Raw genomic sequence first — 24,939 nt, 5'->3', positions numbered from 1 at the left:
TGAACGTACCCCGTATATCCTTACTCTATCGATATCTGTCTTTTAATACGGAACATGCCTGCCACCTACTACGTCCTACTGTCATGACAATGACACTTCGTCTGTCAATTCTCAAAATGGTGGTGGAAAATTAATTTTGGTATAAAAGCCAATTACAGGGCTGATAATAGCTATCCATTTCCAGACTTTGATATTCTCTCTGGGTGAGTAGTTTATAATATCACTGTACAAAATTTTCTAAGCCTGTATTCATTTAATACACATGATTTTTTTACCTAACCTCCAAATGTTCAAACATGTGTTTGGTTTCTATATTTCATTTCATCTATGATATGTTTTTAGAAATCAGATAGTTCAACTATTAGTAATTGATTTCATTTAATTTACCCCTTACCATCTGCTACTTTTTGAATACTTTTTGGCAAGAGTACCTTTTCTTCTTGATGTCAAGCTTATACACGTTTTGTATTCTAGTTTTTGGAAATAAATTACTTTTCTCCCTTCGGGAGCCACCTGCCTTCATCACCGATGATGCTACTCATCAGGAAAGACAACAAGATGCATCAAACAGACAGCAGCACCCGACATCTCTCGTTGCAGCGACCTAGGGCCACAAGATCTTCCCAGGTCTACAAGTCTACAGCTGTACCATCCGACATCAAGAAGATCTACCATCAAATACCACAAGCCATGCATAAGTATAATCTACAAATTGTTAGATTTTGGCAAAAATTTGAATATATTTGTTAATGCATTTAATAAATTATAGTTTTATTATATCTTTATGAACTACTACTATCATTGTTTGATTTGCGTGTATAGATATAATGCTATGTGGAAATGCGATCAATGATTGTCCCCGTTTAGGATTTAGTCCTCTTCAGGGTTTGTAGTGAATGTATAGTGTTGGCAGCAAAAGCAAACAGTCCGAAAAACACACTGGGGCAAGCGCCGTGTCCTGGTGTTTTTGGATCCTGGGTTATGCCGGACGGTGGTGTGCAGAAGGCTAAGAAGTCAACAGAGAAGAAAGTTTGATGGATTGTTGTTGGTTCCATAGACATTTACGTGTACTGTCCGTGCTTTGCTCTCGACCAGTCTCCCTAGAAACCATTGTACAACGACAGGCGAACCTGCGTCCCTCGTCGGCGGTCAGGAGGTGGCTTTGAGCGCGGCGTGGACAGTGTGCGTTCGAGTGGAGAAAATAGTTGCGGCTATTTTCTTGGGACGAACAGGTATAATTGTGCAATGAAGTTGGGAAACCGCAAAAAACCAACTTCTCCCTGTTCGGGGTAGGGAAGAGGAGATGTTAAAGGTGGGTACGGTAGGCTAACGGGGTAGCCTCGAGGATGTTTTCGTAGTCCACCGGGAGTTCGTCAATGCATGTTTGCATTAGAGCGGACGGTAAATGAATCTTTTTGCGTTTGGGCTTTCGGTGGAGTACGTGGCCGGAAGATGAACAGGAACATTTGAGAGATTCTTGTGTGTCGGAGGGGGGGCCGTTGATTACTTTGATTGTGAAGTTCCTGTTCAGAGAGTTTATTCTCTCGGTGATTTAGGGGATGTTCGAGATGTTATGGATTTCGTTTGAGGGATATCGCCAGTGCTCATAGTTACATCTACGCAAGATTCTACGTTCACCGCGCAACAACCACTCTTGTTTTGCTCTAGCGCAAAGAGAGTAGAGGCAAGATTTGTACTCCATGACGGGTCGAATAAAGGTCTTGTAAGTGTGAATGAGAGTCTTCTTGTGTGTCTTGCCAATTCGTCCAGAGAGAGAGCTGAGAAGTCTGGCCCTGTTCCTTACCCTATCTAAAGTTGCCTTTAGATCTGCGTTCCAGTTAAGAGTCCTGGTGAACAGAACTCCTAAATAGTTCGCAGTCGGACTAACAACAAGCCTTTCTCCCAACAGTCTCAGAGGATATTGGTCGTCATCATTAATTATGATTCTATGTGACACAGAAGGGGCGCGAAACACAATTGTTGTTGTTTTGTTCGCGTTCAGCGTGACTCTCCACTTACAACACCATTCGCCGACACCGTCCAACAGAGCCTGAGCTCTTCTGAAGAGGAGTCTTGGGTTGTAACGAGAGGTTGTTGTGAGCAGAGCCGTGTCGTCTGCATAGAGAAACAGCCGAGTGCCTGGGATATTTTGGTTAGTGATATCGCTGTTGTAGATGATGTACAACAGCGGTGCTAGGACTGAACCCTGGGGGACTCCAGCTTGTGGAGTGAAGGGGGTGGACTTTTGATCACTTATTTTCACTCTGACAGTTCGTCTTTATGAACAATAAACATGATTGGTTAAAATATTGTTTTGTTTGCTTTCATTCTAAATTTTCAGAGTTCATATCTAAGATTAGGACAAGACGAACACACACCCTGAGAGACTGAGCTAAGTTAGTGTAAACGATAACTATCCTATACTCCGGTCAACTTACGCATCCGAGGCTACAAAAATTACCATCAAGCTGAAAATTGGCAGTATTGTTAAAAATACCATCATAAATGAAATCTAAAAAGTCCTCATAAATCCGACCTCTGCTAAAAATTTTACGCGGGGTCAAAAGTCACCAAATATGGTTTTTAGCTATTTTCAGCGAAACGGTAAGTTTTATGGTAAAATTAGTACTGACAAAAAATGTAGATTAGATAATTATCTATAAAAAATGCCTTATTACTTTTTTTGGGAGCCACCGTTTTTGAGATATAACGATTCAAAAAGTGGTAATCGTCATAATATGCGCACACGTTTCCACACCACCTTTGAGGTAGTGTACTTAACGCGTTTTTTTAACGTGGTTTCCCTAGTAGGCCTATTCCACAGATCTGTTATGATTCTGTTTAATTTAAAGCTATTTAATAATTAATATTGGCAAGGGTTAAAAATGATTAAACTTTATATATAAAGCGGTATAAATTAAAAAAAAGGGAAATTTATCAAACTGGTTCCTAATTTTCTAATACTTCTGCTTCCCTTGTTCTTCTTCCTCTTCTTCATCTTCTAGTTCTTCTTCTTCTTCTTCTATTTGTTCTTCTTCTTCTTCTTGTTCTTCTTCTTCTTCTTCTTCTTGTTCATCCTGGGTGCAAGTAAATTGTCCCAATAATGACACATCGCATGGCTCCTCGATAGAATCAAATGAATCCTCAATTGTTGGTGATTCAACATTGGATCACGACCGGTTTTGACAATAAGTGCATGCTACCGAACAAAACAGTCCAACTTTTTTGCAACCACATTTAGCGCTACATCCCTTTTTACAGTTGCAAAAAATTGTGTTCAGGAGTTTTTCCGGCGCAGGGGGGAGTAAAGTTTGAATTTGTTCTAATGAACTGTCGACTAATTTCCATCCCCAGTCTTTTGGATCTAGCTGATAACCAAGCCACACTTGAACTTGGTAATATACCCGAAAAAGTTGTTGATGAGCAGCCGCTGAGGTTGGAGGAAGACAAGATAACTGCACTTGTTTTTTGCTTCGAGTGCTTTTAAAAAAACATGCATATCGAAACTTATCTAAGAACGTAGTTTTCTTAGGCGCTCCATATATAGAGAGAAGAAAGCTAATTCCGTTGGAAATAACTTCTTGTGGAGTTGAATTAGTTTTTTAAAAACTTCAGCACATTCAAGTAAATCTTGTTTTTCAAACATTTTAAAAACATTCGTTTTACCTCTACTGAAAAATACAGATGTCGTATCACAGCCAGTTATTGCGTATAAAAATAGTATATGATTTTGACATTTTGCAAAAGTAGATAAACTTTTCGATGAATATATTTCCGATTGGTGTTGAGCTTTTCCAGGTTTTAAAAAAAGATAGTTTTTTCGATTGGAGTTCTACCAGTGAGTAATACGAGCAAGTCTACATCTTCACCTACAACAATAGTTGTATTTGTTAAATTGAATTGCTCTATGGCTGCTTCAATTATCATTACGTCAAATAATACGCGCAAATAAAACAATATTCTGACATTTTTGTTATAATAATGAAAATAACACGAAATACACGATAAAAAAATATAGGTTTAACACGTATTTTCACTCCGGGGTAGTACTCAAGACTAATTAATACCTCGAGAGTGTCATCTACCTGAAGGATTTGCAAGTATTTATTAGTACTTAGCAATAAACATTTTGCCTAGAAAGTTTTCTTTCATTATTATGTTCAAACCCTTCGGAGAAGAGAATAGGTAGGGTGATTAGATTAGCTGACGAACGTGTTTATTCCGACAAAACCCATCTTTGCAAATTGAACTAAGGCGCATAAATAAAAAGAATTATTATAAGTTAATACTTTGTCATTTGTGGTATTTTGTTGTGTATTTTTGTTGAGATTAAGCCGTAAAATTCAAATAATTCTTATTATTTTCGCGTTACATTCACTTTGTAAAGATTTTTTTGTTGGCACTGTAATATAATACAGCTTATGGATTGCATCCCTCGGTAGACCGCAAGCTGTATAGTAGAAACATTATCATATTTATAAGCTTATATTATTATGTGTAATATAAGTTAAGTTGACCGTAGAATATTATGTTTACTTGTATTACAGCTTCAGTGATGTATATACCTGGTGTACTAATACATATATTATGACGATTAGAAGTCTTTCAACTCTTTGAATCGTTGTATCTCAAAAACAGTGCCTCTTAGGAAAAAAAAACTATTAAGATATTTTTTATAGATAATTATTTAATCTACATTTTTTGTTAGAACTAATTTTACGATAAAACTTACCGTTTCGCTGAAAATCGCTAAAAACCATGTTTGGTGACCTTTGACCCCGCGTAAATTTTTTAGCAGGGGTCGGATTTATGAGGACTTTTTAGATTTCATTTATGATGGTATTTTGAACAATCCTGAAAATTTTCAGCTTGATGGTAATTATTGTAGCCTCACTCCTATTTTTGAGTCTAACTAGACCGGTCTACTAGTTGGTTAAAATATTATTTTCGAATTGTATTTCAATTAGCTGGGGTAGTCTATCGCCCAGAGGCGTAGCTACCGCCGTATCAACCGTATCAATTATACGATGCCCCCGGCATGCAGGGGCCTGGCCATGTTAAAACAAAAATTTCTTTTAAAAAAATTGAACAAAATATTCAACAATTTCATTATTAGGTCGTTTTGAAGCAGTGTGCATTATTTCGACAGTGCTGTGTATTGTTATCGATAATTTCGAGTAATTAGATATTTTTTATCTATATATAAACTATATTTATGTATTATGTATATCTATTAGCCACCCCGGCTATACCGTAAGAACAGAGTGTCTTTGTTTAAGCTAAGTTTCATTGTCCATTCACCACTGGCTGTGTGTGAGGAACTGTATAATGAAAAATTGCAATTTTTGTAATCGCTTTACTTTTGAATATTTATTATTTTGGTTACAACTCAAAACTTGTCAAAAACTGACCAACTTTCTGCAGTTTTTGGATACGTGTCAATAAATAGTAGAAAACAATGAGTACGTACCCAAAGAAATCAAAACCTGTGAATCTTTTTTGGGGTTCATATCAGTAGCTGATTTCAGTGCAGAAGGACTTAAAACTCTTATTTTGGATAGTGTGACGGAATATGGAATTGTTTTATCTAAATGAAGAGGGCAGGGTCACGATGCTGCTCACGTTATGTAGGGTGCATATTGGGGATTAAAAACACTTATAAAAAACTTTCCCCAAATGCAGATTTCATTCATTGTCTGGCACATGTATTAAATTTAATTTTAAATGATGATTTTTTTTTTTTGATAATTTGGAAAACGTATAAACTTTTTTGCTAATGTTTTAAAACTCTGGTCAATGTTAAGTTACGATAAATCGGAAAAATATAAAATTACTCTCGAGAAAGTATGTTTCACTAGCACTATATGGTCTTCAAGGTACGATGCTTTATCGGCTATAAAAAAATTACTAATAATGAAAACTTTGTTTGTATTTGAATAAATTTAATTTCCACTAAAAGACGAATGTGATGCTTGTAAAAATATAATTGCTCTTTTGGAAAATTAGGATTTTATAGTGCTTCTGGTCTTTTTTTCATCATTGTTTGAAATAATCAATCCTGTTTCTAAAACTCTACAGAATAAAAACAATGATTTACAGACACCAAAATTCATTTCATAATTTGATAAACTAAAAAATCGAAGAAATTAAAATTTATTTGATGATTTGATAACCGACTCTAAAAACGTAGCAAAACAGTGGGGGTTATTTTAATGAGGCAAAAAAGTGGGGGCAAAATAGCTACTATTTTTAAAAATCAAAGACGAAAAGTAAAAAGCGATTTCTTGCTGAGATATCAGAAGATGATACGATTTCAGACCCGGAATCGTAACTCAGGTTCAATATTATTAGGCCCGTTCCAAGTGACATGAAAACCGTTCTTCGTACTGCCCTCGTCATGCGCATTATAAAAAATGCGTTCCAAGCGAACATGAACGATGATTCGTATCGTACACTATGTTGTTCCAAGCGATCCATGTACCGCTTCGAAATCGGTAACTGAACGGTCCTTTTGATACATGCCTTCAAGCAGAAACTATTTGTACTGACTTGCGCAGTTAGGATTGTTTTCATTTTTACTGGTCACTGCTATGAGATCAGCTGATGATTCAATAACAGAATAATCCACAATCCACGCTATTATAGTACCTGTGAATCTTGATTTTCGTTTAAATAATTATTAATTATTTTTTTTTTCAAATTAATCTTAAAAATATGGATAATTTATTATTTTTTTTCATAGAAGACAGCGATTTTATGTCAGATATCGATTCTGAGGAAGATGTTGAAGTGATGTTTAATCAACATGTTAGAAATAATAATTTCTAACCATCTAGCAAACTACTAGTGGTATTTACTGTGGTAATCGTACTGATAATGGCTCAGGCGCAACTCGAACTTGAAATGCATTGAAATGGTACACAAATCCGTTCCAAGAGGGTTACGTACCGGTAATCGGTTCGGGATCGAAAGAAAACCGTTCAAGGGCGATTCTGCGCATTAAAACAGTCCAATCGATTTCGTGGCCGTTCAAGGGATCGTACAAATGTGTCGTCTTGGAACGAACCTATTATTGCTGTTTGAATATGTTGATTTCTCGCACCAAACAAAGATTTCAAAGTCTCTGTGACTTAAGTACATAATACATTTGAATATTACAAGCTGAGAAATTTATGTCAATTCCAAATAAAATTATATAAGAGCAAGTACAATTTTATCTTTATGAACAGTTTCCTGCTTTAAGAATCTGCTTAGGTACAAACAAAAATTCAGAAAATTCAATCTGTTAAAGAATTTACAGAATTAATAATGGTAAAATATAATAACCTTGCATCCAGTTTTCCGGAGGTAATAACAGCATGTTTTCTTTTTTTAACCCTTCCGGTAACTACTGACATACCCGAAAGAAGATTTTTAAAGGTGAAATTGATTAAAAACTATTTCTGGACTTCTATAGACTGGAACGACTATCAGACTTGTCGTTCATCTTCAGCTATGGATGCTTTAATAAATAAGTTTGCCGAATAAAAGGCCAGAAAAGTTAATTTTTAAATTATTTGGGTAATATATTTATTGGCTTGTAGAAGCATTTGAATTTGTAATTATTTTTGTACTCTATAACTATATTTAATAAATATTTTGTTCGATACAAGCTTTTCTGCTTCTTTTGTCTAACATTTTTTTAACACTATCCTACATCAGTCGTGGAAAAGGGTCCCGGGACAAAGTTTGATACGGGGGCTATGGGGCTAGCTACGCCACTATCGCCTGTTTTTCGTTTCAAGTTATAGAAGCTGTAGATTTAATTTAAAAAAATCTTAATTTAAGGTTTTTTGTGTAAAATTTTCTGAAGTTTTTAATGGATAAGTCGATTTTTCCAGAATTTACACTTTCGTAGGTATTAAACAAAACAACTAATTTCGCAGTTCAGTTGTTTAATAAAAGTGAAGCACCCACTTTTGAAGTAGAACTTTTTGATAATGTTGTTTATTAAACATTTCTAAATGAAACTATAAAAAGTTCTATCTTGCTTGATTTTTTCCGTAAGCAAAAACTCCATTGACTACCTTAAATTATGTTTATATGAAATTATGGCGCAGTTGATTATAATAAAAATTTAATTTTTAGCAGCAATTTCACTTTTAGATTTTCACCTCGGAAATCGTTTTCACAAAAACTAAAGTGTTTTAAGAGGCTACAGTAGCGATCAACAGGTAGCAACAAACGCGGTCCAAGCTTGCGGCTGTAATTTTGAATAGTTTATCGAGATATTTGGCACACATATCCGTAATATAATACAGAATGGCGGTACAGAGCCCAATTTGAGAAAAATATTAGACTGTGGAAATTACTGTGTAATTAAATAAAATATTAAAAAAGCGGGCCTGTACCGCCATTAAGAAGAACAAAAAAATACACTTTCTTCAAATAATTTTTTTATCCCATGCCTACATTTTGTGTCATTTTGGACCTACTAAAATTTTTTATTTATAACAATAAATCGAACATATAACTAATAACTAATTAGGCAACATAGAGAAATTGTCACTGTCATTTTGACAAACCTGCGTCAGATTTTCTCTTATCTGTTCTGTTATCTTTATTGATATCTGTACAGTGAAGTAGTATATTATTTTAAGAATTCGATAATGTTGTTTCATAGGAAAGTAGTGTTTATTTATAGTTAATTTATTATATTTTTGTGTAATGGAACTAAGTTGTTGGCCTATTTGAAAAAATAGATTATTGTTAATTGTAAGTTTTGGTTATATGTAGATAGGTAAGTATATTTTACGTAAAAATATTTCGAATTCTAATGCGAGTATATAAAGTTTTAGGAGGATTTTTTATCCTAAAAATATTATCAATAGTTAAAAAAAATGGGAAAAGTTCATTTAAACTTTTATTTAAAAAAAGGATAAAACGAGTTAGAGTGCTTTTGGCGCTCTATGAACTAAATAAAATAAGACGGCTCTTGTTTGGCTTCACAACGAAATAAATATTTATTATTATTATTTCGTGCAAATATCCATGTTAACATAAAATTTTCACCCATTTTGGTTTATTTTTATAAATATTTACTAATAACAAAATTGTTTTGTATTACTTCCATTTAGCTGGCCTATGAGTTAATGTCACATTCAAGTTATGTCAAACAATCCCGAAACACTGCTTCCAAAGTTTCGCAGACCTTACGAAAAAATGTATGATAATAGGTTTGTTCTAGCAAACAGTCAAACTAGTCAGAAACCGTCAGCAAACAGTTGGTCAGTGAGAGAACATAATACAGTCACCAGTGCTGTCCCCTCTACTCGCGCTGGTCGACTATTCGCTGATGGTTTCAAACCGTTTGAAACTGATGCTAGAACAAACCTTCTATCTCCCGAAGTTATATTGATGACGCGCTACTGTATGCTCTTAAGGTTTTGATTTTTGAATCTTCAAAACACATAATTGACAGACGATGCTCATTTGCATCACAGATGATGATTGATTGCAGTTCATGTTTTTTACCAACTCTCCAACTCCCTTGAACTCTCTAGACCAGCTCCCTTGAACTGGCCGCACCTTGTTGTTCAGGAAGTATGCTGATCCGAGAATTATCTATCACCTTAAAATTTTATCCCTCTCTGATCTTCATTTTTTACTTGTAGTCATAGGAAGCGTTTATACGCAGTGATAAATCGCAGAAATTTATCGATACCAATCGAGTTGTTAAAATTTATCGTTGTGTGTAAACGGTACATACAGCGATTTATCGGAATTGGATTGGGATTGGATTGGGATTGGTTTGGGATTGCATCAATTTATTGTAACGATCGAGTTGTTTCAGTTTATAATCAATCGCGACAATATATCGCAGCGTGTAAACAAGCTTTTAATAAATAAATAAATCGTAGCAATTTGTCGTAACAATAAATTAATGGCATTTATCGCGGCGTCTAAACGCCACTTTATAGTCCCTGAATTCGCCAGCTCTCTGAGCGTATAGAAAATTTTAAGAACTAGTTAGACATTTCCTAATGTTTTTTTTTTTGTTTCAGGTGAGTAAAATCTAAATACTATTCCACAACTTAACATCCGATCGTAAGTATAAACTCATTATTTTATTGACTAATATTTTAGCAACCACATAGTGTTATTTTATTAGTTTAGTGTACCGAAATATTAAAGTGAGCCAATAAAATTTGAATTTTACATTTTGGAAAACAATTATTCATTCAACGAAAACGAAAATTTCGCTTTATATTTAGAATCAAAGCCTTTAGTTAATTGTTTTAATAAACAAAACAGATTTAAAATATATCTCAATATATTAGTGCGAGGTGCAATTATTGGTGGAGATCCAAAATGGAGTGGAGAAAACAACTACTTAATCAATAAGCAAAAGTATGTTCTAAGGTACGCAAATTCCAATAAAATTATTAATCCATTTCCTCTTTAGTTATATTTAGAGCTTATTACTCCTAGATTCACTTCACAAGAAATAAAATGTAGAATAGAGAAGGCTAGGAGTGCATTCAATAACATGACCAAACTCTTTAAAACCACAACCTTAATCTGGAGATAAAAGTAAGGCTCCTATGATGTTATATTTTCTCAATATTGTATTACGGAGTTGAATCCTGGACACTCACTGAAACAATTTAGAAAAAACTTGAAGCCTTCGAGATGTGGCTACACAGGCGAATCCTAAGGATATCATGGACGGACAAGATAACCAACGAGACCGTATTACCAAGAGTGGGCAAAAAAAGAGAGGTGATGTATACCATTAAAAGCAGAAAGTTAGAATATCTCTGACACATAATGAGAAACGGCACTAAATACAGATTACTGAAGGTAATCCTTCAAGGTAAAATATTCGGAAAGCGAGGAATTGGGAGAATAAGAATATCATGGTTAAAGAACCTGAGGAAACGGTTCTCCACAACAACAACTAATCCATTTAAAGCATCAGTTAATAAAATAAGTATAGCCAGAAGGATCGCCAATATTCGAAACGAATAGGCACTAAAGGAAGAAGAAGACTCCTAGATTGGATATCCTATAGATTTTTCTGTTCCGTTATTATGTACCAGTGTGTCATCTGTAAAAAGAAATATAAGGAACTCGAAAATACCATTCACATTAAAAATATTTGTTTCAAAGGACTGAGACCTCTTGAATAATATGTATTCGTCAGGTAGCCTTAACTGTTTATCTTCCCAATTAATACGAACCTTGTTTTTTTATTTTACTAATTTGCTGCATCTCGGGTCAAAGCGAGTACATCTTCTTCAATATCGGAGTAATAATCTTCTTCAATTATGATATCCTCGACCTCTCTGCAAAGTGTTCTTGTTTGGTGGTATCTTTCACCATAACTTGAGAAAACACTGTTCTTTTTCAGTAATAATCATGATCTGACAAATTTTATTCTTCACCATCACTGAAATTCGTAATCTTAGGGCCGGTTGCTCGAACGCTAATCAACAATGATCACTATCAAATATTTAATTACTCTCACCAAAACTGTCAATGTCAACTTTTATTGGGTTGCTGAAAATATAATTGATTATAATTATGAGATTAGTTAATCAATTAACATAACAATTATTAACATAATTGATTAAGTAATTTCATAATTGTAATCAATTATGTTTTCAGCAACCCAAACAAAGTTGACATTGACAGTTGGTGACAGTAATTAAATATTTGATAATGATCATTGTTGATTAGCGTTCGAACAACCGGCCCTTAATATTGTAGATAAAAGCCCTTTTCATGAGCATTTTTCAGTGCGTCACAAACGATAGAAAAAAAGTGTAAGTCCGTGATAATACCAATGAACTGTCGATACGGATGGAATGGCCTCTTCCCATTCAAATAGTGAAGCGAGATTGCCACCAACATACAAGAGAGAGGTCCTAGAGAAAGACAGAGAATGGGCAGGAAAATTTTACAGGCCGTGTAATTTGAGTTGCCAATATAAACTTAAATCGGGGAAATGGACCTCATATTTTTTTAAATTGGTACATATTATTTAACTAGGGCTGATAGGCAGTTTAAAAATTAAGTTAAGTTAATAAAGTTTAGAAAATATGAGGTCCATTTCCCCGATTTAAGTTTATATAGGCAACTCAAAATACACTGCCTGTCAAATTTTCCTGTCCATTCTCTGTCTCTCTCTAGGACCTCTCTCTTGTATCGTGGCCGAATTAATTTTCTTCGTGCCTATTCCATCCGTAATGATAGTTCTTTGGATAGTACGCATTAATAACATTTATTCTAACATGACATTTTTGTTAAATCTGACAGTTGTCACATTTTATTTGCAATTTGACATAAAGCCAATCAATTATGTTTATTGCATTTATAAAAAATGGTATTTTCTTTGATTTGTATAGTCTTATAAATGTACAGATTATATTCGTAGATATATTATATAATTCTTAAATATTTTTTTCTAATATAGCGCCATCTATCGACAACTAGAATAAATGTTATAAATGTTTGTAATAACCGACGACGTGCCTTTTTTCTGTCACATACAATTTAATGCGTTAGAAAGAAATCGAAAAACTGTGACACACTGAAAGATGCTCATGAGAAAAATAATACCATAATATTGTCTTCGCCTTAAAGTTGATTGCAATAATTTTACAAACATCCGCAATTAAGGGCATAGGCGCAAAATTTCGGCTCCAATGCTTTTTAAATGCATTAATTTAAAGGATTTTTCAGGATTTTCAGATCCTGAGAAAATAAATAAATTTTTTAGAAAATTTTAAACGCAGAATGAAAGAGTGCATTATTACCGAGGACCGAAAGTCCCTTAGAATAAACAAAAAGTTTCTTATAAAGGAGATATTTAAAATTTAAAGTCACACTAAATTTTCTCTTTTTCTTTATTCACCCCTGTAACTAATTAAAATTAACAGAAGTTTTCAGGGACTTTCGGCCCTCGTTAATAACGTAATCTTTTATTCGGCGTTTAAAGTTTTCAAAGACACTTATTAGTTTTCTCCGGATTCGAAAAAAGATAAATGCATTTAAAAAGCCTTGGACCCGAAATTTTGCACCTATCCACTTAAAAATACTATAACAAAGATAACAGTGCTTTTTACGTTTTATAACCACGCACCGTAACTTTGTAAACAAACCTATTAACAATTTCATGCCGAGAACTAAACAACATCTGACCTAATCCACAAAATACTTGCTAGTGGGTGGCAATATCTCGTAAAAGCAGAGGCGAGTGTGCAAATACATGACAAGTTGTGGTGTGGGATTAAAACTACTAGATCTGTTTGAAACTAAGGTGTATTAGACCAGGGTAGAAAAATAAAAACGGGAAAAAAATCAATACAGGTATTTGAAGGTGCTAAATCGTAGGGAGTATATAGTTAATTAAAAATACATACAGAGGTACTCGTAAATCGACCTCATTTTTTTATAAAAAAATGCCAAAGTCAGAAAATATTGTTTTTTGCCTATAGCATTTTTAGTATCATATTTACAGCAAAAGTTGTATTATGAAAGTTGTGTATCACAAAAAAACGATTAATTTAAATTTTTACAAGTTAAAATCCATCAAGAATTAACCGAGATAATTGCAAAAAACCACGTTTTTTGCACTATTTGGAAATGTTAATAACTTTTACTAAATAGGTTGTAAGGACCTTATTGTACCTTGATCATAAGGTAATTAAGGGCCTTTATTAGTTTACAAAATCCCAAGAAGATCTGTTTGTTAGTTTACAAGTTATGTTAAATGTTTATCCCAGACATCCAATGTTTAAACAATCATTGTTGCCCAAGGAGTGTTTTCAGAGCTTTTTGGCAAAGTGCAATGACTACTTAAAGACTCAAAGTAATAAGAAAATTAAAAAAAATAATATATTGTTTTTTAAATGTTGTTAAACAAGTCGATAAAAAAATGGTAAGTTTTTTCTTAATAAACAATTAGAATATCTTTGCCATTTTTTCTGATAAATAATTATCATTGGTTGTGTCAAAAATCTGGTAAAAAAATGCACATTAAAATGAAAAAAATAACTTTCTAGGACCAATAATAGCCAAGTTATACTTTTTTTTTTTGAAAAATCACATCTCTATTGTTTATAAATATTAAGAGTTGAAATTTTTACAGTATGGTAATAAATATCTATATTTTATATGACAATTGATAAGTACCAAATATCTTCTATTTAAAACGAGTAATAACCCTGTAAAATCAAGTTACTCACGCTGACTGAGCTGGGACCGTGTGATATGGAAGAATGTCGGAGTTCAGTTTCTCTAGTCGAGATTTTGCTATAGAAAGTTCAATTTGGAGCGCTTGAAAAATTTTATAATATCTCAGCTTCCAGAGAACGTAGAGCCTTCAATTTTTTTTTTAATTGGGGTAACTCGACGTAAGAATAACAACTAGCTAATTTTCATTGACCGGAAAAATCGGAAAATTCTGGAAAATGGATTTTTTTATTCAACATTCTATTTACAACGTTAACAGTAATATATTTTGATAAACATTTTCATAAAATATTATAAATTTGTGAATAAATATTAAAATATAATTATGGTATGTACCTATATATTTATTTATATACAGGGTTGTTCATTTTATTCGCCTCAGTGTTTGTACGGAAAACGACTTGATTTAAAAAAAATTCTTCATAGAAATATACAAAGCCATTAACACTACAATATAAAAATAATATGAATTATACAGGGTGCTTCAAAAAAGAGTGGTATGTCAAAGATATATTTTTTATGGAACACCCTACACCTGATGAAATTTTTGAATTGCTCAAATTGAAACAATATGCTAGCTGCTAGCTAGACTATACCTAAGTACAGGGTGTTTTAATTCATTTAAATTTTTAGAAAAATGTAAAATTTTAGAAAAAAATAAATATTTACGAATCTAAGAATCGTTGACAATTTTTTCTTGGATCTTCATAATAGACTATTTCGCATATTTAAACAGATGTTTATTGTAACAAAATTTATAATTACTTAGGTCCAATTTCACCAACAACAAATAAATCAATCAATGCTATTCGTCCAATAAAATGTATTAGATGTTTAAGTTTATATTTTGTTTCAATTAGTCCTGTTGCCAGGGGGGGTACAACGGCCTCCTTAATTCAGATGGACTTACCCAAGTTTTTTTTTATATATTTTGACCCGCAGAATACGAATTTTTTGGGTAACAGGTGATCCGGATGTCGATAAGATTGTTATAGACAAAGAACTTGAGGAATTACATAACAGCGATTTCTCGCAAAACGAAATATTTTTTTGTATTTTTTGGGTCATTTTAAGCAAAAAATATTCCTACAAGTTTTTTCGTAGAATGCATAGTTTTCGAGATAACCGCGGTTGAACTTTCAAAAAATCGAAAAATTGTAATTTTTGAACCCGAATAACTTTTGATTAAAAAATAAAGTAGCAATTCTGCTTACCGCATTTGAAAGTTTAAGTCAAATTATATCGGTTTTGATTATTTGCATTGCTACAAATTTATTATTTTATTGTTAAACAAAGTTATAAACACCTAGTATGTGAGTGATGTTTTCAATGATTTCTCATTTAAAATCGAACGAGTAGGTAGAGTAGCTATAAGTGCAAGCGAGGCAATTTCTACGTAGCATGCGTTAAAACGCATGTATTAGGTACGGGAAACACTATGTATTTATAGATTTGTTTAACAATAAAAAAATTAATTTTTAGCAATTCAAATAATCAAAACCGATATAAGTTGACTTAAACTTTCAAATGCGGTAAGCAGAATTGCTACTTTATTTTTTAATCAAAAGTTATTCGGGTTCAAAAATTGCAATTTTTCGATTTTTTTAAAGTTCAACCGCGGTTATCTCGAAAACTATGCATTCTACGAAAAAACTTGTAGGAATATTTTTTGCTTCAAATGACCCAAAAAATACAAAAAGATGTTTTGTTTTGCGAGAAATCGCTGTTATGTAATTCCTCAAGTTCTTTGTCTATAACAATCTTATCGACATCCGGATCAACTGTTACCCAAAAAATTCGTATTCTACGGGTCAAAATACAGTCGAACCCGCTTATTGGAATAGCCTGCGTGCCAAGCAAAAGTATTCCTATAACAGGGATATTCTAATAACCGATCATATGTGCATAGTAAAATCGTTCTGGTATAAAACCGGTATTCTAATAAGCGGGTTCGACTGTATATAAAAAAAACTTGGGTAAGTCCATCTGAATTAAAGAGGCCGTTGTACCCCCCCTGGCGACAGGACTAAATATAATTTTAATAATTTAAAGTGAAACTGGCGAATTTACTTTCTTCTAAATATTTACAGTCAAATTAACTTGCCAATTTAGTCAAAGAGTAAGTATTTTTTTGATAAATTGAGGCGATAAACTACCCCAGATAATTGAAATAATATTCGAGAATAATATTTCAATCAACTACGATAGCCATCGTCTACCCTAGACTAGCTCAATCTCCCAAGTTGTGAGTCCACCTTGTCCTAATCAAAAACATGAACAATGAAAATGCAGAATGGAGCAAATAAAACAATAATATTTAACTAATCATGTTTATTTTTCATAAAAGACATAATTAAAGTATCAAAAAAAATAATTTACAAGACCTTGCCGAAACTTTACAGATCAGAGATTATACTTATCGATGGCACTTGGTATCTGTCTGCGGGTTCTTGGTGTCTTGCTGTTGTTCTGCAACGGGCTCTGGCGACGTGGATGTTCTGGCCACCAGGCCTACAGGTGTTGGATGGTTGTTAGGAGTCTAGTTACTGCTGCATTGATGTATCGCCGGCGACATTAGGGGCTCCAGTTTCGGGGAGTCTCCCACGAGGTGAAGGGTTGATCAGTTTTTGCAATATGTCCAGAAAACCCAATTAAGAACGTCTGTTTGAAAATGTGGCTATGAGGCCAGACATTGCCTTAAGTAGATTTTAGAATTTAATGAAAAAATATTCTTCATTTTGACAAAGAGAAAGGGTTTGACTTGACATTGACAGAGTTCGTGAGTGGGGGCTTAAAATTTGAAACGAGAAACGACAGTGCGAAGTCACTGTCATGAACCACAGAACGATTGAATAAGAATGTGAATTCTGAGATAGAACAAGAATGTTGAGATATGCCTATAAATAACGAAAGAGGGCGCCAACCAATTTTTAACGGGAAAAAAGGTAAAACAAATAGAAGAGGATTATTATTAAAGAATTATTAAAGAAAATAGAATAAAATAATTATTTGAAAATAAAATAGCAAAGATGTGACGTTTGTAACGTTACAAAATAAATAAAATAATATGTCAGTTTATTGGTCGAATAACTTTAATCATAGAATAAACTACTATTCGTCGTTGGTGAAACCGGCCATTGATCGTACATTTTAAGATTTAAAAACTAATTGGAAACAAAAACATTCTCAAATTAAGAAAAAATGTATATATATATAGATTATAATTATTGATCTTCGTTAATTATACACAGTTTATGTACAGATTTATTAATTTCTTAAACATTATCCCTAATTTTTTTAAACAAATCTTCTTCAACTTCACTTTTGTCATCTATAATAACTGTCAAAAGGTTGTAGCATCTTTTTTCATCAGTATCATATTTGCAATTTATGCAAAGCTCGGTACAATTGATTTATTTTAAGAAATTATGGATAATGTGGAACAAATTGATGAACCTGTACAAAAACTGTGTAGAATTAACGAAGATCAATAATTATAATCTATACATTTTTTTTTCAATTTGAGAACGTTTTTGTTTTTAATTAATTTTTAAACCTGAAATTGTACGATCATGTAATTATAAATTTTGTTACAATAAAAATCTGCTTAAATATGCTAAATAGTCTATTATGAAGATCCAAAAAAAAATTGTCACCGATTCTTAGATTCGTAAATACCTGTTTATTTTTTTTTTCTAAAACATTACATTTTTTTTTAAATCGAAATAAATCAAAACACCCTGCACTTAGGTATAGTCTAGCTTATTGTTTAAGGGCAAATTCAAAAATTTCATCAGGTGTAGGGTGTTCCGTAGAAAATATGTCTTTGATATACCACTCTTTTTTAAAGCACCCTGTATAATTCATATTATTTTTAAATTGTAGTGTTAATGGCCCTGTATATTTCTATGAAGATTTTTTTTTAAATCAATTCATTTTCCGTACAGACACCGAGGAGAATAAAATGAACAACCCTGTATACATACTATAATTATATTTTAATATTTATTCACAAATTTATAATTTTTTATGAAAATATTTATCAAAATGTATTAGTGTTAACGTTGTAAATGAATGTTGAATAAAAAATACATTTTCCAGAATTTTCCGATTTTTTCGGCCAATGAAAATTAGCTAGTTGGTATACTTTCGTCGAGTTACCCCAAAAAAAATTAAAGGCTCTACGTTGTCTGGAAGGTGAAATATTGTAAAATTTTTCAAGCGCTCCAAATTGAACTTTTTATAGCAAAATCTCAACGCGAGAAACTGGACTCCGACATTCTTCCATATCACACGGTCCCAGCTCAGTCAGCGTGAGTAACTTGACTTTAAAGGGTTATTACTCGTTTTATATAGAAGATAGTTCGTACTTATCAATTGTCATAAAATATAGATATTTATTACCATGCTCTAAAAATTTCAACTCTTAATATTTATAAACAATAGAGATGTGATTTTTCAAAAAAAAAAGTATAACTTGGCTATTATAGGTCCTAGAAAGTTTTTTTTTCATTTTAATGTACATTTTTTTACCAGCTTTTTGACACATCCAATTATAATTATTTATCAGAAAAAATGACAAATATATTCTAATTGTTTATAAGGAAAAAACTTACCATTTTTTTATCGACTTGTTTAACAACATTTAAAAAATAAATATATTATTTTTTTTAACTTACTTAGTACTTTGAGTTTTTAAGTAGTCATTGCACTTTGCCAAAAAGCTCTGAAAACACTCCTTGGGCAACAATGATTGTTTAAATATTCGATGTCTGGGATAAACATTTAATATAACTTGTAAACTAACAAACAGATCTTCTTGAGATTTTGTAAACTATGCTAAACTAATATTTTCTGACTTTGGTCTTTGTTTATAAAAAAATGAGGTCGATTTACGAGTACCTCTGTATGTATTATTAATAAACTATATCCCCCTACGATTTAGCACCTTCAAATACCTGTATTGATTTTTACCCTGAAATCGCTCATATTTATTTTTCTACCCTGGTGTATTGTGGAGAAACACAAAACACAAAAACACATACTTAATATGTGTTTTTGTAGATACACATTAAAACTAGTTTTGGCCCTATAATGAGGTATGTTTTTGTTTATGTTTTCAGTTTTGTTGAATGTTTTTGTTTTTAATTAAGTAATTTTTAAATCTAAAAATGTACGATTAAATAATTATAAATATTATTACAATAAATATCTGTTCCAATATGCTGAATAGTCTATTATAAAGATCCAAGAAAAAATTTGTCACGGATTCTTAGATTCGTAGATATTAATTTTTTTTCGTAAACCTTACATTCTTATAAAAATTGAAATAAATCAAAACACCATGTATTTACGTGTAGGAAACCCTTATAAAAATATAGCTTATTTTTTAAGGAAAATTCAAAAATGGCTCACGAGTAGGGTGTTCCATAAGAGAAAATATAACTTTAATATACCCCTCTTTTTTGAAGCACCCTGTATAATTTTCATTAGTTTTAGATTGTAGTGTTAATTGCCCTGTAAATTGCTGTCAAGAATATTTTTTTAAATATCAAGTCGTTTTCCGTACAGAGACCGAGGCAAATACGATGAACCACCCTGTATATATATATAAAGATATATATACTGTACATTTATTATTTATTTACAAATTTATAATATGTTATGAAAATATTTATTGAAATATATTAGTGTTAACGTTGTAAATGAATGTTGAATAAAAAAGTCCATTTTCCAGAATTTCCCGATTTTTCCGGTGAATGGAAATTAGCTAGTCGTTATTATTTCGTCCAGTTACCCCAATTTTAAAAAAAAAATGAAAGCTCTACGTTCTCTGGAAGCGGAGTTATTGTAAAAATTTTCAAGTGCTCCAATTTGAACTTTCAATACCAAAATCTCGAAGCGCGAAAGCGGACTTAGAGATCCTTCCCCCATTACACGGTCCCAGTTAAGTCAGCTCGAGTACCTTCATTTTAAAGGGTTATTACTCATTTTAAATACAAGATATACTGTAGTTATTAATTGCAATGTAAAATATAGATGTCTATTATGATTTTTTGCAAATTTCGACTCTTAATATTTATAAACAATACTGATATGATTTTTCAAAAAAAAAAAGTATAAGTTGGGTATTATTGGTCATAGAAAGTTTATTTTTTGTTTTTAATGTGTGTTTTTTACCACTTTTCTGATACAACTAATTATAATTATTTGTCGTGAAAAATAACAAAGTTATTCTAAATGTTTATAAGGAAAAAACTCGCTATTTATTAAACGACTTGTTTAAGAGCATTTAAATAATAAATGTATCATTTTTTTTATTTATTAGTAGTTTGAGTCTTTAAAAACTCATTCCACTTGGCTAAAAAGCTCTGAAAATACCCCTTGGGCAACAATAGATGTTTAAACATTCAATGTTTTGGATAAACAATTAACGTAACTCGTAAACTAACAAAACGATCTTCTTGATACTTTGCACTCTAGTAAGGGCACATAATATCCTCATAATTAAGGTACAATATGTTCCTTAGGTCATATTTAGTAAAAGTTATTAACATTTACAAAATAGTGCAAAAAATGTGGTTTTTTGCAATTATCTCGGTTAATTATTTATCGATTTTAACTAATCAAAATTAAAATTAATTATTTTTTTATGATACACAACTTTCATAATACAACTTTTGCTGTAAACATGATACAAAAAATGCTACAGGCAAAAACCCATATTTTCTGATTTTAGCCTTTGTTTATAAAAAACTGAGGTTGATTTGCGAGTACCTCTGTATGTATTTTTAATTAACTATGTCCCCCCTACGATTTAGCACCTTCAAATACCTGTATTGATTTTTACCCTGAAATCGCTCATTTTTATTTATCTGCCCTTATATCTGGTATGTTCCGAATTTGACAAAGTATGCAGTAAAGGGTCAAATAAACCTTAGGTGAGCACTTTCTGGAAAAAATTTACTATTTTAACTAAAACTAAGAAACTGTGTATTTTGTTTGATGCGGTTTTTCTGTTTATATAGAGAGCAAAACTCATATAACCCTACTATATTACTATTTCGTACTGTAGTTAATTATGGGATGTACTAAATTAATACTTTGCAAAATTACGCAGACATAATATCAGTCGAATGCATTAATAATTTTAATGGCCTCGACAACTAAGGCCACCGGCATGGACAGTTATTTAGAATAGAATAGAATAGAATAGAATAGAATAGAATAGAATAGAATAGAATAGAATAGAATAGAATAGAATAGAATAGAATAGAATAGAATAGAATAGAATAGAATAGAATAGAATAGAATAGAATAGAATAGAATAGAATAGAATAGAATAATAGAATAGAATAGAATAGAAATATGTTTTATTGTCATGAAAAATTGTACAATTTTATCGACAAAGCTTATAAAAATTCAAGAAAACAAAACAATAACAAACCAATTTACTAAAATTACATAAATCGTCAATATATTTACAATAATAACAATAATAATGAAGTTAAACAGAAGTAATCAATTGCAAAATTTAAGTAAATTGCAAATGCATAGTCTGCCTAGTAATTAATAAGTTTAAAAGTTAAGCTGCTGCATATGACACCCAAATATAGACAAAAAAATGATAATAAAAATACTACTTGTGCAAAGGGTACTGTAATTTCTTAGTTATTGATTAAGAAAATCTTCTACTGAATAATATGGTCTTTCAGATAGGTAGGCTTTTGTCAGTTTACGGAATTTGGGAAAAGATGCTGCAGATATAAGTTGTAGAGGGAGATGGTTGTAAAGTTTTTTTGCGGAATATAATATAGATTTCTTTACTAACTCAGAGGACGGGGTCGGCATATAGACGTCAAACGTAGAATTTCTCGTGAAGTAGTCATGATTAGGTCTTGGTGGAAAGACATGTAGATGTTTACGAATTAAGCAAACAGTTTCTAAAATATACAAAGATGGAAGGGTTAAAATTCTGTGATCTTTGAAGAAACTTCTGCAATGAGTTGTTCTTCTGTTATTTATATATATATATCTGTTATATAAAAATATGTTATTTTGGAAGATGCTAAATTGAGTTCATTCGAAACAGATCTTATAGCATAGCAAGCTGAGGATAGTTTCTTCCTTAACAAATCGATATGGTGGGACCATTTAAGGTTGCTGTCTAAAAAAATACCAAGAAATTTTACAGAATCAACGGTACTGATCTGGCTGTTATTAAGAGGTAAGGGTTGAAGGACTCCTGTATAAGATAATGCTACTGTTTTATCTACGTTAAACGAAAGTAAATTAGAGTCAGACCAGGTTTTTATTGTAAGTAGATCAGAAGTTATAGTAGCATGAAGAGTTGCAATATTTGAGTTGCTCCAAGTGATACTGGTATCATCAGCAAAAAGAAAGACTTTTTCATCGATTTTTATACTAGTGATGTCATTAATAAACATAAGGAAAAGTAGAGGACCCAATACTGAACCTTGAGGTACCCCACATACAATGTTTTTGAGACTAGAGTCTGTATCATTTGCTCTAACCAGTTGTTTCCTATCATCCAAGTAAGATTGGAACCAATCTAAAGAAATACCTCGAATTCCGTAGAAATTTAGTTTTCTTATCAAAATGTTATGATTTACACAATCAAAAGCTTTGGCGTAGTCACAGAAAACGGTGGCAGTGTGAAGATTATTGTTCAGTGCTTGATAAACCTCATGTAGTACAGAAAAGATGGAATCAGTGGTGCATTTATTATTTAAAATCCGAACTCATTTTGTGATAAAATGTTGTTTTCGCAATCAGATTTCTGTACGGATTTCGCAATCAGATTATAGTGTAGTGTGTAGTGTGTGTGTGTTGAGTAAATGTCTTGTTACTTAGTAAAGTCAACTTCATTGTCTTTACAAAGAGACTACGGATCCTCCGGTAAGTACCGATAACACAAAGACTGAAATTATTTTTGTTTATTAATTTTTAAAAAAGAAAAACTTCCTACCCAGTTGGGATTCGAACTCACAACCCTTGAATCCGATTTTAGTTAAAAATAAGTTTATTTAATGTTTCTCATTTTATCCAGTTTCCTAGATAACCTCTGCTTGTGTTACACTAATTTCCATATTAGTTTACAAATTTTTGACGTTGCTGCATTTTATCTGAAATTTTTCGCTTCCGCTCTTGTAAATAAATAATTCCCAAGCCGAAGTTTGGAGTATATGTATATATACAAATTCGAGTTCAAAACGTCCTCCGACGTTGTCCGATGCCTTGTTGCCAATATCTTCTATCATTGCAGTTTTCATCTTCAAATCCTCGTACACTCATTGATCGTCTTACTCCTTGTATCCATGTAAATATGGGCCTTCCGTTTTTCCTGTTTTCTGTAGGTATCCATTTCATAATTTTCTTTGGCAGTCTTTCCTTTCCCATTCTCTGAACATGTCCGTACCACCTTAATTGTTTCTTCTCAATGTATTCTACAACCGTTTCCTGTAAATTAATTCTTCGCTTTACTTCCTCATTTCTAACCCGGTCTAATCTCGATGTTCTACTTGCTTTTCTTGGGGCGTCCGTCACAGTAGCTTTTATTTTTCTTTTTTGTTGTTTCTTTATTCTCCATGTTTCGGATTCGTATACCAATGTGCTCTTAATCATGGTGTTATATATTCTCATTTTTCTTTGTTTCCCTATCTCGGTATTCCACAAAACTCCGTTCAATGATTTAATTATCGTTCTTGCTTTATTTATTCTGCTCTTAATTTCTGCATCGTCAGTACCTTCCTTGTTGAAATTAATTCCCAAATACTTATATTTATCACAGCTAGTTATTTCTGATTATTGTTCAATATCATATCAGTTGAATCCTCACCTAAGCATAAATATTTTGTTTTTTCTACATTCATCTGCATTCCCCATTTTTCGTATCCTTCCTTCAATTTGCGAGTCATATATTCCAAATCTTCTTTATCGTTTGCACATAGTACCTGATCGTCTGCAAACTGAAGGGTGTACAGGCAGGTGTTGTCGTCGATTTGGATGCCCATTAGACTGCATTGTCTTTTCCAGATTGTAAGGGCTTTGGCGACATAAATCTTAAACAGACTCGGTGATATGCAACATCCTTGTCGTAGACCTTTGTTGACTGTAAACAAATCTGTTTTGTTTCCTAATTTTACTGCAGATTTCATGTCACTGTATAAATATTGGACAGATTTTATGAGAGTAAAGTTATTGTTGGGGTTTTGCAGTACTTCCCATAGTTTCGATATCGGTAATCTATTAAAACTAGGTGTATTGGCCTATTCCGTTCTATTTTTTTTTTCGATGATTTGTTTTAACGAAAATACATTATCCGTACAGGACCTTCCAGCTCTAAACCCGCATTGTTCTTCGTATCGTATATCGCTGTATCAGTGATATACTGTAACATCTCAAAATTTGTTTGTTTTGAGATAAGAATAAATTTCTATGAATGAATGATGGTTCTTTTCAGATCAATACTGTACTATCTTAAAATATTTTTTTAAATTTATAATTCCGTCGTATCTTATTATTAGTATGGTATAGTTAGACCCAAACACAGACATCCAAAGTGAAAGTTATCCTCCAACACCAAATTGTTCTATATGGTCCACATAACGTTCAGAAAAAAGTCACACCATTTTGAGCGTCGGGTTTGGGGGGGAGAGAGGGGAGAATTCTGCAAATTCG

At 32.3% G+C, this 24,939-nt stretch overlaps 1 protein-coding gene across 2 annotated transcripts in view; it reads left to right on the top strand.

The window, feature by feature from the left end:
* The window catches only part of LOC114329416 (uncharacterized protein CG3556), an 850,435-nt gene that overhangs the window by 411,610 nt on the left and 413,886 nt on the right, over positions 1 to 24,939 (top strand). Inside the window, exon 2 of one of the 2 annotated variants that reach the window (XM_050655236.1) lies at positions 10,044 to 10,086. The exons of the other annotated variant lie outside the window; for it this stretch is intronic. The gene's annotated coding sequence lies outside the window, so the exon portion shown is untranslated. The remainder of the gene's footprint in view (positions 1 to 10,043; positions 10,087 to 24,939) is intronic. 2 annotated transcript variants of the gene reach the window in all.

This window comes from Diabrotica virgifera, chromosome 7, assembly GCF_917563875.1.
Source record: "Diabrotica virgifera virgifera chromosome 7, PGI_DIABVI_V3a".
In the NCBI taxonomy this organism is placed as follows: domain Eukaryota; kingdom Metazoa; phylum Arthropoda; class Insecta; order Coleoptera; family Chrysomelidae; genus Diabrotica; species Diabrotica virgifera.
This window is presented reverse-complemented; position numbering and strand designations above follow the sequence as displayed.